Source organism: Chelonia mydas, chromosome 7 (assembly GCF_015237465.2).
Source record: "Chelonia mydas isolate rCheMyd1 chromosome 7, rCheMyd1.pri.v2, whole genome shotgun sequence".
In the NCBI taxonomy this organism is placed as follows: domain Eukaryota; kingdom Metazoa; phylum Chordata; order Testudines; family Cheloniidae; genus Chelonia; species Chelonia mydas.
The window spans coordinates 114,918,565-114,932,821 of record NC_057853.1 but is presented as its reverse complement, the minus strand read 5'-3'; the positions used below and the strand labels follow the sequence as shown (position 1 = coordinate 114,932,821).

General features: G+C 41.0%; 1 protein-coding gene across 43 annotated transcripts in view; it reads left to right on the top strand.

Moving 5' to 3' along the window:
- ADD3 (adducin 3) overlaps positions 1–14,257 on the top strand; it is a 202,744-nt gene that overhangs the window by 21,913 nt on the left and 166,574 nt on the right. For 7 of the 43 annotated variants that reach the window (XM_043552413.1, XM_043552412.1, XM_043552442.1 and 4 more), the window contains exon 2: positions 3,345–3,480. The exons of the other annotated variants lie outside the window; for them this stretch is intronic. The gene's annotated coding sequence lies outside the window, so the exon portion shown is untranslated. The remainder of the gene's footprint in view (positions 1–3,344; positions 3,481–14,257) is intronic. 43 annotated transcript variants of the gene reach the window in all.

Sequence of the window (14,257 nt, the reverse complement as noted above, 5' to 3'; positions counted from 1 at the left end):
TGAGTAGTAGTTCTTATTACTTAAACTTAGCAGCAACTTTTTCATTGGCATGGATACAGAGATCTTAAAAATTCTATTCTATTATATATGGGTTCTTATACTCTGCACCATAGTATCTGAATGGCTTCCAGTAATGCATTAAGTGATGTGACTAACATCTGTCATGTACGGTTCATTCTCTCTTATCCCCTCCCCAGGGGAAGAACTGTGTATGTAGAGCAGTGTTTTGGTAGGGTTTGAAGTCTCATTTATTTTTAAACAGAAGGAAAGGTCCAAGTGTGCCTGACATTTGGAATGCAAGGTCGCGAGGTTTACGATGGTCCTTAGTTTCTGTAGGAGTTTGTTCCACAGTCTCAGCTTGGACCCCAAGAAAGCTCTGTCTCCTCCAGGCCAGAAGTTTCACTGTGCCTGAGGAGTGGATATATCAGCTTTGGTTTTCATTGCAGAGCTCTAGGCAATCTTCTAAATATGTTGGGACCACCAGCCCATTGATTACGTTTGAATACAAGTATGGAGACTTGAACTTGACCAGAGATTCTATGGGAAGCTACTCTAGAGCACTCCTAAACTAGGAACTGAATTGGCCAGCTGTGGCTATGTATCTATAACCAAAGGAGACTGAATAGTTTACAACTATGGTGCAAAATGCTTTCCTCTACCTACTAGCATCATGTTGTCATACTCAACTCTAGCTTCTACCAGCTTTTTCTTCATCTGTGATCTGATCTTGTCCAAGCACCGGACTATCTTGGTGGTAGTGCTATGGTTGTGTGGGGTGAAACAAAGGTAGAGCTCTATGTAATCCACATAGTGCTGGTACTGTAGTTTATGGCATTTTACCTGTGTCCCTTGTGGATGGATATAATTGTTGAATAGGACTGAAGAGCGAATTGATCCTTGTGGGACTTGACAAGTGAAGGGTCTAGTGGCAGAGGCATAGTGACCCATCATGATTCTTGGATTTAAATTATTTTAGTATATTCTGCTGGACCTCTGCCACCTCTCTTAAGTAGGACAACAGTTTCTTATGGTCAACAGGGTTGAGTGCTGTAGAAAGGGGAAGCCATTCATTTTCATCCTCCTGGACATCATCCGTTAACAGCAGGAGATCATCCTTCAGTGCCACTAAAGCTGTTTCTCTCCCATGTCCTAGCATGAATCCAGATTTGTGCCAGGCGTAGCATATTGACTTCAACTAGATAAGCTTGTACAGTGGAGTCGCATCTTACGCGCGGGTTAGGTTCTAAAATCAGCGCATAAGGCGAAAATCGGGTATAGTCAAAAAGAGAGAGACGGAAGAATAAAAAAAGGGAGAAAGACAACTTCAGCGTCGTTATGTGCAAACCGGAGTGCCTCAGGATGGCCAGGAGCATTGTCTATGATCAGCAACACTTTAAAATCAAGTCCTTTCTCTTTGAGGTACCTCTTGAGCTCCGGAATGAAACACTTGTGGAACCAATCCAGAAATAATGGTGCCGTCACTCAAGCCTTTTTATTTGATTGCCAGAACACAGGCAGGAGATTTTTGTTCTTGCCTTTTAGGACATGGGGATTGGCAGCCCTGTAGAGCAAGTCCAGCTTTCTTAAATGCCCAGCTGCATAGCCACAAGACAGCACAGTCACACGGTCTTTAGGTGCTTTGAAGCCAGGGGCTTGTCTTTCTGATTTTTGAAGTGTAAGTGCAGTTGGACATTTTTTTCCAGAAGAGCCTAGTCTCGTCAGCATTAAAAGCTTGTTCCGGAAGATAGCCCTTTTCGTCTATGATTTTCTTTAATTGTTCCGGGTAGGCTTTTGCTGCCTCTTCTTTGGCAAATGCAGCTTCACCAGTTGTCTGCACATTTTTGAGGTTGAAGCGGTTTCTAAAACTGTTAAGCCAACCTTGGCTGGCTTTGAATTCCTTCTCATCGGAAGGCTGTCCATCTTCAGCAAGAGGTTTGAACAACGCATAGAGGCTAAGAGCCTTTTCTCGCAACGTGTTGCCATCAATAGGCACACGTTTATGGTTCATGTCTTCGAGCCATAAGTTTAATGCCTTTTCAGTCTTCACTAAAGTTTTATCACGCACCTGGCTCATCACCTTAGCAGTTATTGGAGCACTTGATGCCATGGCTTGACGAATTTCTCTCTCTCAAATCTTGATGGCACGGATGCTAGATTCGTTGCGGCCATATTTACATGCCATGTTGGAGACTGATGTACCGTTTCTCAATAAGTCCAACACAGTCAGTTTTTCCTCCAGCATTGGAACAGATGACTGTTTCTTTGGTTGAGCACCAGATGAAGTAGTTGGCTTGTGTTTAGGGGCCATGTTGTACGAAAAATAAGTATCTCTTTAAACAATAGAATCACACTAAGTGCAGCGAGATGCTCACCAGATCGGTGGGCAGCGATCGATCCAATGGGGGGCAATTTATTGCGTCTAGTCTAGATGTGATAAATCGACCCCTCGAGTGCTCTCCCGTTGACTCCTGTACAGTACTCCACCACCGTGAGTTATTGTTTTTTCTTCTTTTTTTTTTTCCTGCCGAGCTCATATAGTTGAATTCACGAAAGTTAAATGCACATATGATGCAACTCCACTGTAGTTGGCCTTTGGCTTGATCCTCGGAGCTTGCTCAGAAATTAGTCTGATCCTGGGCAGTAGCTAGCTAGAACTGATGTGTCCAGGTGGGTTTCTTCAGCGTCTGTTGTGCTATTGCATGTTTGAAGGCAGAAAGGAAGATTCTTTTTCTAAATGAGGCATTGGCTATTTCAGCCACAAGTGTCATTGACTGCTCATGACCTTTTCACCTGTTAGGGTATTCACAGGTCTTGGGTTGAGACTCCGTTAGTGTGTCCAGTATTTCACAAGGAATGAAAGTACCGGACTTGGAGAATGCAGACAGGTTGGTTGCTGGCTGGTAGGCGGAGTGAAGGCATGCTGTTTGAAAAGCCTTTCTCTGTGTGTGTGATCTGATCAGTGAAGTAGGATGATGGATTCTGTTGTGGCCTGTAGGTGCTCCAGTTTCATGAACCGGTTTATCACTGTAGGATAGCTCCTTAGGTGGGATTTGGCAGCTTCGGTGGAGTGATAGGAAGGTTCTGTTGGTGGCTGTAATACAGTCTCAGCACAGGCTTTGAGAAATTTATATTTTATCCTGTCTGTTTCAGCCTTTGATTTCTGCCATCAGTCCTTGAGTTTCTGACCCTCTCTCTTCACTTGGTGCAGCGTGTCAGAAAACCAAGGAGATCTATGTGGGAGATGGTGAGGGAGGGGCTATTTGGGGGGGGGGGGCAGTGTATTGATGGTCGAGGCTAGTGTAAGTGATGATGATTCACTAGATCCTTGATTCTTTGTCCTACAGGCAGAGTTCTTGCTGTACTTTAGCATGCTTTGGAGTTTGATGAGTGGCTAAGAGTCTTCATGGTCTAATCAGAGTCATTGGTCTTTTTGCCTGGGAGGTCGGAGAGCTCCAACTACTGTTTTAATGAGGTGATATGGTGAGTCCAAGACCGCGTCCTCTGACATTTAATCCAAAAACCAGGTCCAGACTGTGACTGGCTATGTTGGCTGGAGCAGAGGTAACCCATGAAAGTTATAGGGAGGCAGTTGAGTTTTTGCATCTGCAGTATTGTTGGTGTGAACGTTGAAATCTCCTAGGATGATGAACCTGGGATATTACCTTGTCAGCTATGGAAATGAATCAGGGAGCCCCTTTATGAACCCTTTAGTCTTTGGTGTTCTGTAAATGAGCACAGAATCTTAGCTATGGTTCTGTTTCTGTTGTTCGTTCAAAAGTATCCACTGAACTTGTCTTATGTGAGGCACCTCTTTTGGATGTTTGAAGAGAAGATGAGTGCAGTGATTCTTGCCTTTTCTGAGTCAGTGAGAGGCTGAGCAGCCCAATACTACTCAATAGTCATGAACTAGCACAACGATTCTAGCCTTGAATTGCAAATGATGCAGGGGAAACTATTTTAAATCCAGATGTAGTCACTGATTTTTTTTAAAAAAAAATATTTCATTAGTGGATTTTTTCCTAAAAGCTTTCTTAAACAAAATGAAAATTTTTGTCTTAACCTACCCAGCCATGGCTCATTTCCATTGAATCCAGCCTTTAAATGTACGTGTGACTCACCTGCTAGTGCATCCTCTGTTGGCTGGGCATGGTGTAGCATGCTTTCCTGTTTTAGCACACCCTGCTGACTGACAGCCCTTCCAGTCATGTGGTGGTCTGCTGCTTCTTGCAAGTTGGTCTTCTCTCTGGGTGTCAGAGTTCCACCCCCCTCCTAGTGTATCAATAGTCCAACAAATAGTACTGTCAACTTCACATTGGCCCTTCAGTCTGAGTCTGGGCTCACTAGTCCTTACCCCCATGGTACTGGGGGGTGTGTGTGTATGTGGTTTTTTGCTCAACCTTCCTTGGTAGGGGAACCCAGGGCTTCCCTCTCCACTATCTTCTGGTCCAGGGAACCTTGGAGAAGCAGTCAAGGCCTGACTACACCAACCCCATCTGCCTCCCCGGACCACTTTCTACCTTGCTGTTTCTTGGACTTTTGCCTTAGCCTATTTGTGGGCTCCCTTAGCCTCTTCCAGAGCTGCTTAGCATTTTCTGCTATCCAGCTGGTTCTGCTGGAGGGCTGTTTTCTCCACTCACCTCACAAGATAGCCCCTACTCAGCAGGAGTCTTCTGCTCTCTGTATGTCCCTCCACCAATGTAAAGAATCCTGGGTGTAGCTGAGTGAGACTGATTGTGGCCACAGGCTCTCATTAACCTCTTCAGGCCTAGTGTGAGGTTGGTACACCCCATCACAAAATTGTTCAGTTTTGTGTAGCAGAAGATGATAGGGTTAAGATAGTGCCTTATATCTCAAGGTACACTACAAATTTCAGATATACAGGAATCATTTCAGATACCAATGAAATATAACCACTTCTGGAGGAGAATGTTAAATAGCTGCAGTATTACACAACACCACTACATAACCGCGTAGAGCAGAAAATGGAGAAATCTATCCATTTGAAGTTACAAAGGAAATTAGGGTCCCAGTCCTACAAACTGACCAAGTGGCCAGACTTGAGGCTATCATAGAGCTTTCCTGCTGCACCAGCGTTTTCCTTGCATTATGTTTTGTAATGCCGGTTGCCTTATAAACAAAACAATGTGTTTGCTATATCATTTGGCACAAAGTAATGAATAAAAGCTATATGATGACTCCTAGGGAATGAGAATTTATGACTTGAACCATTAATGTGCTTCGAGTAACCACTGTGGCATATGGTCTTGGTTGTGTATCTACTTCTTACAGTAACTTTCAGATAAATGGCATGTAGAGGAAATGCTTCCATTCCCTCCCACCCCCCCCCCCCCCCATTTCAGATGCACTAGTATTGTATGTTGCCTAACCTCTAATGAAAGTGTAAAGTGTTGTTTGTTTTAAAATATGTCTCTAAATACCTTACTCATGTGTTTTTTATGAACAGTTTGTGGCTTGGGTTACTAGTTAGCTGTGAAAAGATTATTAAACAGGAAAATGCTTAGAGGCTAATAGCTTCCCCCCTCCCCCATTTAAAAACATTAACTCTTATTCTTGTACTAACTTCTCAGCTTATACTTGAAAGTTTCAACCTGTTTGGGTACTAGGGTTGGATTTCCCCCTACTCCTCCTCATACCTTCACAATTCAGTATCTTCCACTTAATCAGAATAAAGAAAAGGAGGACTTGTGGCACCTTAGAGACTAACAAATTTATTTGAGCATAAGCTTTCGTGAGCTACAGCTCACTTCATTGGATGCATTCGAATGCATCCGATGAAGTGAGCTGTAGCTCACGAAAGCTTATGCTCAAATAAATTTGTTAGTCTCTAAGGTGCCACAAGTCCTCCTTTTCTTTTTGCGGATACAGACTAACACAGCTGCTACTCTGAAACTTAATCAGAATAGCGGTTTTATCAAGACATTGTCCTTGGAATTTATTTAAACTAATATTAACAAATGGTAATGACTGCTGCTTAGTTGGGATGGTACTGTATTAACATACATTCTACTTATTGGGTTGTGATGGTTAAACACATTACAGAGGTCTCATTCTCCACCTTGGTCTCCTAAAGGCTTTGTCTTCACTAGGAAAAAAGCTAACATGGGGGAGTAAGAACATACTTATGTGGTAGCTAAAACAAGGTAAAATCCTAGTGAAAACAAGTTGGGTGATGGCCTTAATATGTGTCAGCATGTTAAGGTAAAGACTAGTGGGGGAGCCTGGGAATTACCTTAACCTTCTAACTCATGTGAAAGCTATAACTTGCCTTGTCTCCGCTAGGATTTTACTACATTAGCCGCACCTCCTTCCTAGTGAAGGTAAGGACTTGTAGCCTATTCCTGCTCCCGTTGAAGTGAATGGGATTCTTGTGGTTTACTTGGGTTAGTGCAGGATTGACATCATATTAAGTTGTCAAAATAATGATTCAAATGAAGAAATCAAGATGAAATGCAGGGAGTCAAAAATTTCCTCCCATTTTGTTTCACTTTGATTCTCAATATCCTGCCTAGAGCATAGAGGGTGTACAGTTTTAATTGTGGAAAGCAGTTTTAAACTGCCTGCTGTACTGGCTCAAAGAAAAGGATTCTGTTGAATCACTTCTAAAGTTTGCTTTAGTTTTGTCTTTCTATTTCATGTTTTGTACATGTACTTTTCCATCTTAAGTTATATTTTTAACTCTATTACCTTTACATTTGACTGACTACAGACAGTGTGCATAGTGATGCATACTATTATTTATTACATGCTCTTTGTGATATAGGTCAGAGGCCAGCCAGTTCTGGGACTCGTGGTAAATGCTGTACAGATTTATGGTAAATGACTGTCCCTGCCTCCAAAGAGTTTACAATCTAAATGCGGTTGCATGTGTATTTCCCTTATAAATGGTACGGTCACTACCTTGTAACTCTCAAAGTTGTACTCTTTTGGTTCAAATTTGGTATGCTTGCTTTTTAGCAGGAAGGGGTTTCTTTTAAGTTTAATCAAAAACAGTCAAGCCCTTTTTCAATATAAAGTGGTCTGGAAAATGCTTATTGTCCTTTGCAGAAAAATACTTTCGAATTTAACAGCCCTACCATATCAGTGGAAGTTCATAGAAACTTGAGATTTGGTAGTGATATAAACCCTAGGATGTAGATTTGCCTTTTGTTGGTCTGGGGATGATTTTGCCAGATTATAAAAGCCTATAAATGTTTCATTTATATTCATTGTTACTCTTAATATTTGACATAATTCAGTCTCCCAAAGTTTCTTGGCAGTGTGTATACATATGTATATTAATGCACAAAATATGATGTGTACGGTTGCTCTAAGCATAACATGCCTAACACACAACTACCAAAGCAAAGAAATAATAAAAAAAAAAATTTAAGGCATCTAACATGACATAATTTATTCCTCCAACCAGACTCTCTCACTTTACCACTAGAATAACCACCATGCAGCATGAACAATAAACTGCAGCAGTAACTCTGTTCTAGTAGGTATGCCAGCCTTCCAGCATCCCGTATCCCAAACTGCCTGCCACCATAAACAGCCAGATTTCTCCTAGTCTTCTCCTCTGTTTTGCACTATTCTGGAAAATTACACTTACACATGTTTGTGAATCACACTTACACATACCTGAACGCCGCCTGAGTAAGGTATGTTCTAGTGGTGAATGCTCTTATGGAGCTCCTGGTCTCTGACAGACCAGCAGTTACTTCAGAGGGGACCACGGTCACTTTGAAATTGTTCAGTGGGCTCAGGAGCTTTGCTCAGGAGCCAGCAGAGGGTCTTGGTGAAGCTGTTTAACCCATTCAGTAACACATCTCCTAATCTAGTTGAACGGTTTCCCATAGATCCTGGTTTTCAGCAAAACAATACAGTGTTGAAGAACCTGGTCTCATGGACTGAAACTATTCAGACGATTCAGGAGCACTAGTGAACTCGCTGAATAGTTTCACTAAGCTCCTGGACAACGATGAGCCAACTGTAGCTGCTTCGTAGAAGATGTAGGTTGTCGTCGTAAGTCATAATCTCCCTCAGCTAAGTGTGACACAAACCAAATTGTGATGTAAAAACCTAATTATTTTGTTAATTATTACATAACCCAAGAGAATCCACCAAATTCTCACAATGTACTTTTTTTTGTAACTCTCTACAGTTCGCGGTTTTTAAATTAATGGGGCTCAAAAATTTTGAGACTCAGAATGTGAACTTCTGGGAGGCCAATTTGTAATTGACTAGAATGCAAACTAATTAACCAATTTAAAAAAAAAACTTCAGAAAATGCAAGCTTTACTCAGATAGTGGTAGAGATTTGGGGGGCAGATATTCTGTGGGGTTTTTTTGTTTTTCATACAGAGAGCTTGAACTTCTGCTTTAAATGCAAAACTGAACATAAGTTTAAATAGGGTGATGCGTTGGCACTGCCATAACAGGAAAAAAAGCTCTGTTGAATAGATGATATTTTGGTCTAACGAGGTCTTCGATGGTTCTTTCCACAGGGAGGACCTGACCATGTGCAGCTATCTACAGTGGGTGATCCCAGCATAAGCCCCATCTACCACAAGGGGGCAGAGGCAGGGATGGCTCTGCCCTTGGTGGGCCTTCTTAAGTTTCTCCAGATAGGTGATCAAAATGAAAGTCACAAACATTAATGTATTCAGGGATACTCCCTCCCCGTGGCTCCAGCAAAGAGGGGGGGACAGTGAGTCTACAGTGCTGCCTATGATTCAGCTCCAACATGGAGGGAGGTGGGGTGGGTTGTGGAAGTTGCTCTCGCTGGGTCTCTGAGTCAGGGTCAGTGTCCATCTTTTCCTGGTAGTCCGTTGTACTGTCCTCAGGGTCTGGGTGAAGGTCTCGTGGGTAGGAGTTGGGAGGCAGAGCCAGCTCTACCACGAGGGCCTCTCTGGCACCTTCTGTGTCCGGTGGGATCTATACACCCCCTCACACTTGGGATTCTGCTGAATGCACATGTGTTTAATAAAGTAGAGTGAAATTTCAGGTTTAATGGGTATTATAGTGGTGCTCAGAGGGTCCAGTCAAGATTGAAGGCTCCATTGTGTTAGATGCTATACAAGTCCTGTAGAGCTTACAGTCGATCAAAACCATGCTGCACGGTTCTAGAAGCAGATGTGGTTCTTTGGCATTTCATATAGCAAGAATCCTCAAATGGATCTTTTGACTTGAGTATATACACACACACAGAGACAACGTTCTTCAAGTGATTTAAAATCTGTTATTTTCCTAAATCTTGCAGGATGGAATTCAGAAAGTTCACTGTCTACAATATTTGCCTATCTAACTGCCAAAGATATACTCTCCAAAGGTGACTCTAAAATAAAATTATCATACAGAAATTCATGTTGTCTTCTATTCTCCATTATGTAATCTCTGTCCCCATCAAAAATTTAAAATGATTTTTAGGGTATGAAAGAATATATCTTTTCTATTTGATGGATATTATGGTGAATACAAGTTAGAATTCTTGCTGGCCTGCTGATGGTACGGATTGAATATTTAAAATTTGTTGTTAGTCTTTTATACTTGATGCATGGCTGGCTTGGCATTCAAAGAAGGTATTCATATTCTATGTTAAATATCTTTAAAAGACTGAAAGAGCACAGTTAAAATGCTTTGCAGATCTTTCCAAATATGTGCTTAGTTGGAACAAAGAAAATTCAGTTTCTAAGACTGAAGGCCAAATGTCCAAAGTACATCATTCTAGTAAAATTTTTATTATTTTTTTTGTAATAAAAAAGGACAGTTAACTCGAGCAACTGATTACAAAAAACTATATCCAGATGTCATGTGTTTTCTTCTGCAATAATAGGCAGTGCTATGCTTTGAAAAACAATTGGTAAGAGACAGGCCAAAGTACGCCTATAGCCAGCGAAACACGTTTTATGAGTTTTTTCTGATCAACATAATCAAACATCAAATAATAACTAAACATTTGAGGGAGGGGAGCAGGGAGGAATCAGCAAGTATATCAGTTTTTTATTTTATTTTTGAAAATCATAACTTCATTTATATTATCTTCAGTGCATTCATGTTGCTGGGCTCCAGATAACATGATGAAGGGATACCTTTTGAAATGAAAGACATGCTATTTAGATCCCAAATAAAAGCTTCCTGGTGAGGTTTTGCAGGATGTGGGGTTTTTGTTCTGTATTTAAATAGTGTTCTATGATGTTGTGTACCTGAACACAGCAATATAGTGCTAGCATGAGAGAACCATGAATCAAAACTGACTAGAAATAATATTTGAAACTAAACAGTGTAGCTTTCTTGTCCAAGCAGAATGAAGTGCAAATTATAAACAGCATAAAGTAAATTCAGTTTTTAAAAGTCTAAGGTTTTGGTGTTACACTATTCAGATCTAAGATTCTTCCTGTATCCTTAAACAGGTGGCCTAGTGGGAATGTGGATTCAATTTTTACATCCATTATCTTCTGAGCCAACATACTTGAAAAAACTGAAATATTTGATTCTGTTCTTCTCTTTCCGCTTAATATTGACATTTTTGTTGTGCTTTGCTTAAAGCTATGGTACTACTATAAATATTGGTCTGCTACTAATTAAAGTAATTTAATCACTAGGGGAAGTTAAATTCATTGTGTCAGGTAATATCTGATCTAGCTCATAAGAGAAAATATAGCCTGCAGCTTTGCATATATGTGTTATGACACCATTCTTTTTCCAAACTGACAATACTGGTTGCTGTAAGTCTGTAGTACTACTTACGCAATAATCCACCTTTGTAATATAAATCTAATGTTGTTGCCATTCCCGGGAGTAAAATTGAATTTCACTGACTCCCCTCTCTACCTGTGCCAACAAAGGTTTTGTTTAAGTATACATGCAAACAATAAGGCTCTTTCATACAAGGTGACCTTTGATATATTTTGCCTTGAGATATCACTGGGACATGTTGTAAAGATTTTAGTTACAGCCCCCCCTTAACTATATCATGCCAGTGGTTAGCTGTCAAAACTTGTTTGAAGATGACAGTAAAATGTTTTATTTGCCTATTAAGGTTATGTAGAGGTCATTTGTTACTATTTTTTTCTCCCTATAGTATACACGCAGCTCCCATTGATGCTAATGGTTATAACATGAAATATACCTGACCAGGTTCATAATTACAGAAAATACATGGGTTCAAAGTACAGAACTGGCAGGTGCAGTATTTGTATATCTGTCTTTTTAGACTGATCTGCTTATTGATTAACATGGGGAAATGTGTATGATGCCTATATTTTAAATGAAAAGCTGTCAAGGGTGACGTAGCACAAAATGCAACCCTTCCATTCCCATCTCTAACTCCCTTTCCTTTTCCCCCATTGTCCCCCAGTAAAAGAAACTAAACATAATCCTATTTTTTGTTCCAGAAACTTATTTGCTCTCAGGAACAGAATGGGCAAAGAGAAACTTGCAAATGAGATTCACAATGTCAATAAATCCCACATTTTTTTTTTAAGTTGCCCATTTTAATGCTGGAATTTCAGCAGTGCTAAAGCCCTTCGTTGAAAGGGCTGTTAAAGGTTTTTGTATCCTCATTGGAGATGGAAAGGTTTATTTTACCCAGTTTATTTTAAAAAATATTGGTTCTACCAATCTTTAGACTGTACCTCTGAAGTTGCTACCATAAGTCCCCATCCTGAAATCAGATACACACAGGCACAAGGGTCTACCTGCATAGATAAGATTATAGGACTGGGATCATAGTTTGTGAGTATAAGAATGTAAAGAGATCAGTTGCTTAACTGTAATAAAGATTGAGTCCTTTGTGAAACCCAGCCAAAATATGGAAAGAGTCATTGCTGCATGTAGTTTGGTAGATTTTTCAGGTAAGAAGGGCTTCCAAAAAATGGAAAGGCCTGGCCACTTATATGAGGCTTTGAGATGTAATATGGCAGCTGTTTGGTTAAAGTTGTTCTTGGTACAGGACGCTGACAGAAAAGCTGTTTCGGTGGTGGTAGAAGCACTTTTTGGTGGGTCCATATGGATAAAAGATTCCCCCCCCCCCCCCCCAGTGCAGAGGCGGTTTGTTTGATTTCCCTATAGCTTGAAAATGCAGCATGGTGGCAGGCTTATCAGAGTAGTTACTTTGGGACAAATGTGACACTGGTGAATCTGTGAAGGTTTGAGATTACTAGAGGAAAATCCACAAGGAGATGCATGGCAGCTTTCAGGAGGCTGAAAGAGAGATGGCACTTTCTTGCAGAGTTTGAAAAGCCAATTCTGCTCTCTGAGTTTGTCAGAGTTTGGAGAGTTCATTCCTTTGGAGCACTGGGAATTTAAGGGGAAAGTGTGAGAGAAGTTTTGGTTCTCCTCCCAAATACCAGGACTGGCTGGGCAAGAGGATATTCAGGGACTGAAGAACCTATATGTATTGGCACCAATGTGGGTGGAAGATAAGGCGTGGTAAAGCTACCATTTCTGTAGTAGTAAGTGTTAGAGCATGTGTAGTGGCTTTACTCCAATTCTTTAGCAGTTGTATCTTTTAATGGTTGGTTTTTTGTTTTTTGTTTTTTGTTTTTTTTTTTGAAGTTTTCTGTATTTCTAAAGGACTTGAACCAGGAATAGGATCTGAAATATATTTTATGTGTATTCTGGAAAATGTTTGGTTGTTTGGTTTAATTGTGGTCCTCTGCGGGGGGGAGGGGGGCCATTGGAGAGTGAAGTTTTTTCTATAGAAAAGGAGCTACAGTAAACTTTCTCTGGGGTAAGAACACCATCCTCAGTGAAGAAGTCCATCAAAATTTTTGTAACTGTTCCATTCATTCAAGTCTGTCTGTACAGGATCTCCGCTCATAGTGGTTAGTATGAGGGCAGGTAATAGCACCAAAAAGTGGCAGTAAAAAAATCGGTCCCTTCTTACTATGAAATACTGTAGAATTGAAGTGTTAGTTATTATCAAAACTGTATAGCTTGTTAGTGATCCTGCGTTTCTTGAAAGTTCTCCCTGAGTAGATGGCAGAATCAGACCCACATCTGACTATTACTTTGCGTGCTTGATATCTTCATTTTGTGTTTTGCCTTGAAATTTTGTCTGGTTACAGCCCGCTGACATTTGCTGCAATGACACTTCAGAATGCATTTGTGTTTGGAGATGATGGTGAGAGAGATTGAGCAATAGCATGTGGATGAGCAGATTAAGAGCTTGCATTAGAACTCCATCAGACACTTCAAACTGCACGGGAGTTAAATTGACATGAAGTTATAAATATACATTTTCAGAATCCAGCTACAGCTGAAATACAGACAAGTTTGATGTACATGAGTAGAAATTTTTTGCTGCAGAGATAAAATACGAGACTCAAATGGCATATGAATGCATATACCAAAGTGTAATACGTTGTCTTTTGTCTGCATTATCCACGTAATTGAAATCTTTCTTCTACAGCCCAAAGGGAAATCCATAGTGTAACTTCTTGGAAATAGCAGCAAAGAGTCCTGTGGCACCTTATAGACTAACAGATGTATTGGAGCATAAGCTTTCCTGGTTGAATACCCACTTCGTCGGATGCATATAGTGGAAATTTCAAAAGGCAGGTATATTTATATATTGCATATTTATACCTGCCTCTGGAAATTTCCCCTCCCTCCCCGCACCTCCTGATCAGCTGTTTCATGGCATGCAGGAGGCTCTGGGGTGGGACACGGGAAGAGCAAGGGCACTGCAGGCTCAGGAGTGGGGGCGGGAAGGGGTGGAGTGGGGGCAGGGCCTGTGGCAGAGCCAGGGGTTGAGCAGTGAGCACCCCCCAGCACGTTGGAAAATTGGCGCCTGTAGCTCTAACCCTGGAGTCGGTGCCTATACAAGGAGGCACATATTAACCTCTGAAGAGCCGCATGTGGCTCCAGAGTCACAGGTTGGCCACCTCTGGCCTAGCGTATATCTGCTTGCTTTGCTATTTGTCTCCACTCCAAAGAGTGTATCAACTAAATTAAACATGATAAATGAATTAGGGTCATAAAAAACCAATTGGGCGAGTAGAACAGTGACTATCACATTTTTGCTCAATAAGGCATGTAGCTATCTTGTTGGCTCAGTGGTTTGTGGTTTTTTTTTTTTGGTGCACATGTGACTCTCTTGCTCTTCCACTTGCCCCATTTATCATAGGGGAGATGGCAGGTTTGAGTGTTCATACATGCAGGAATAAGGAGCACAACGTGAAGAACACCTCTTGGTGCAAATACATGAGGAACACTTTTTAATATACAGAAATCTGTCAACTTACTGTTACAG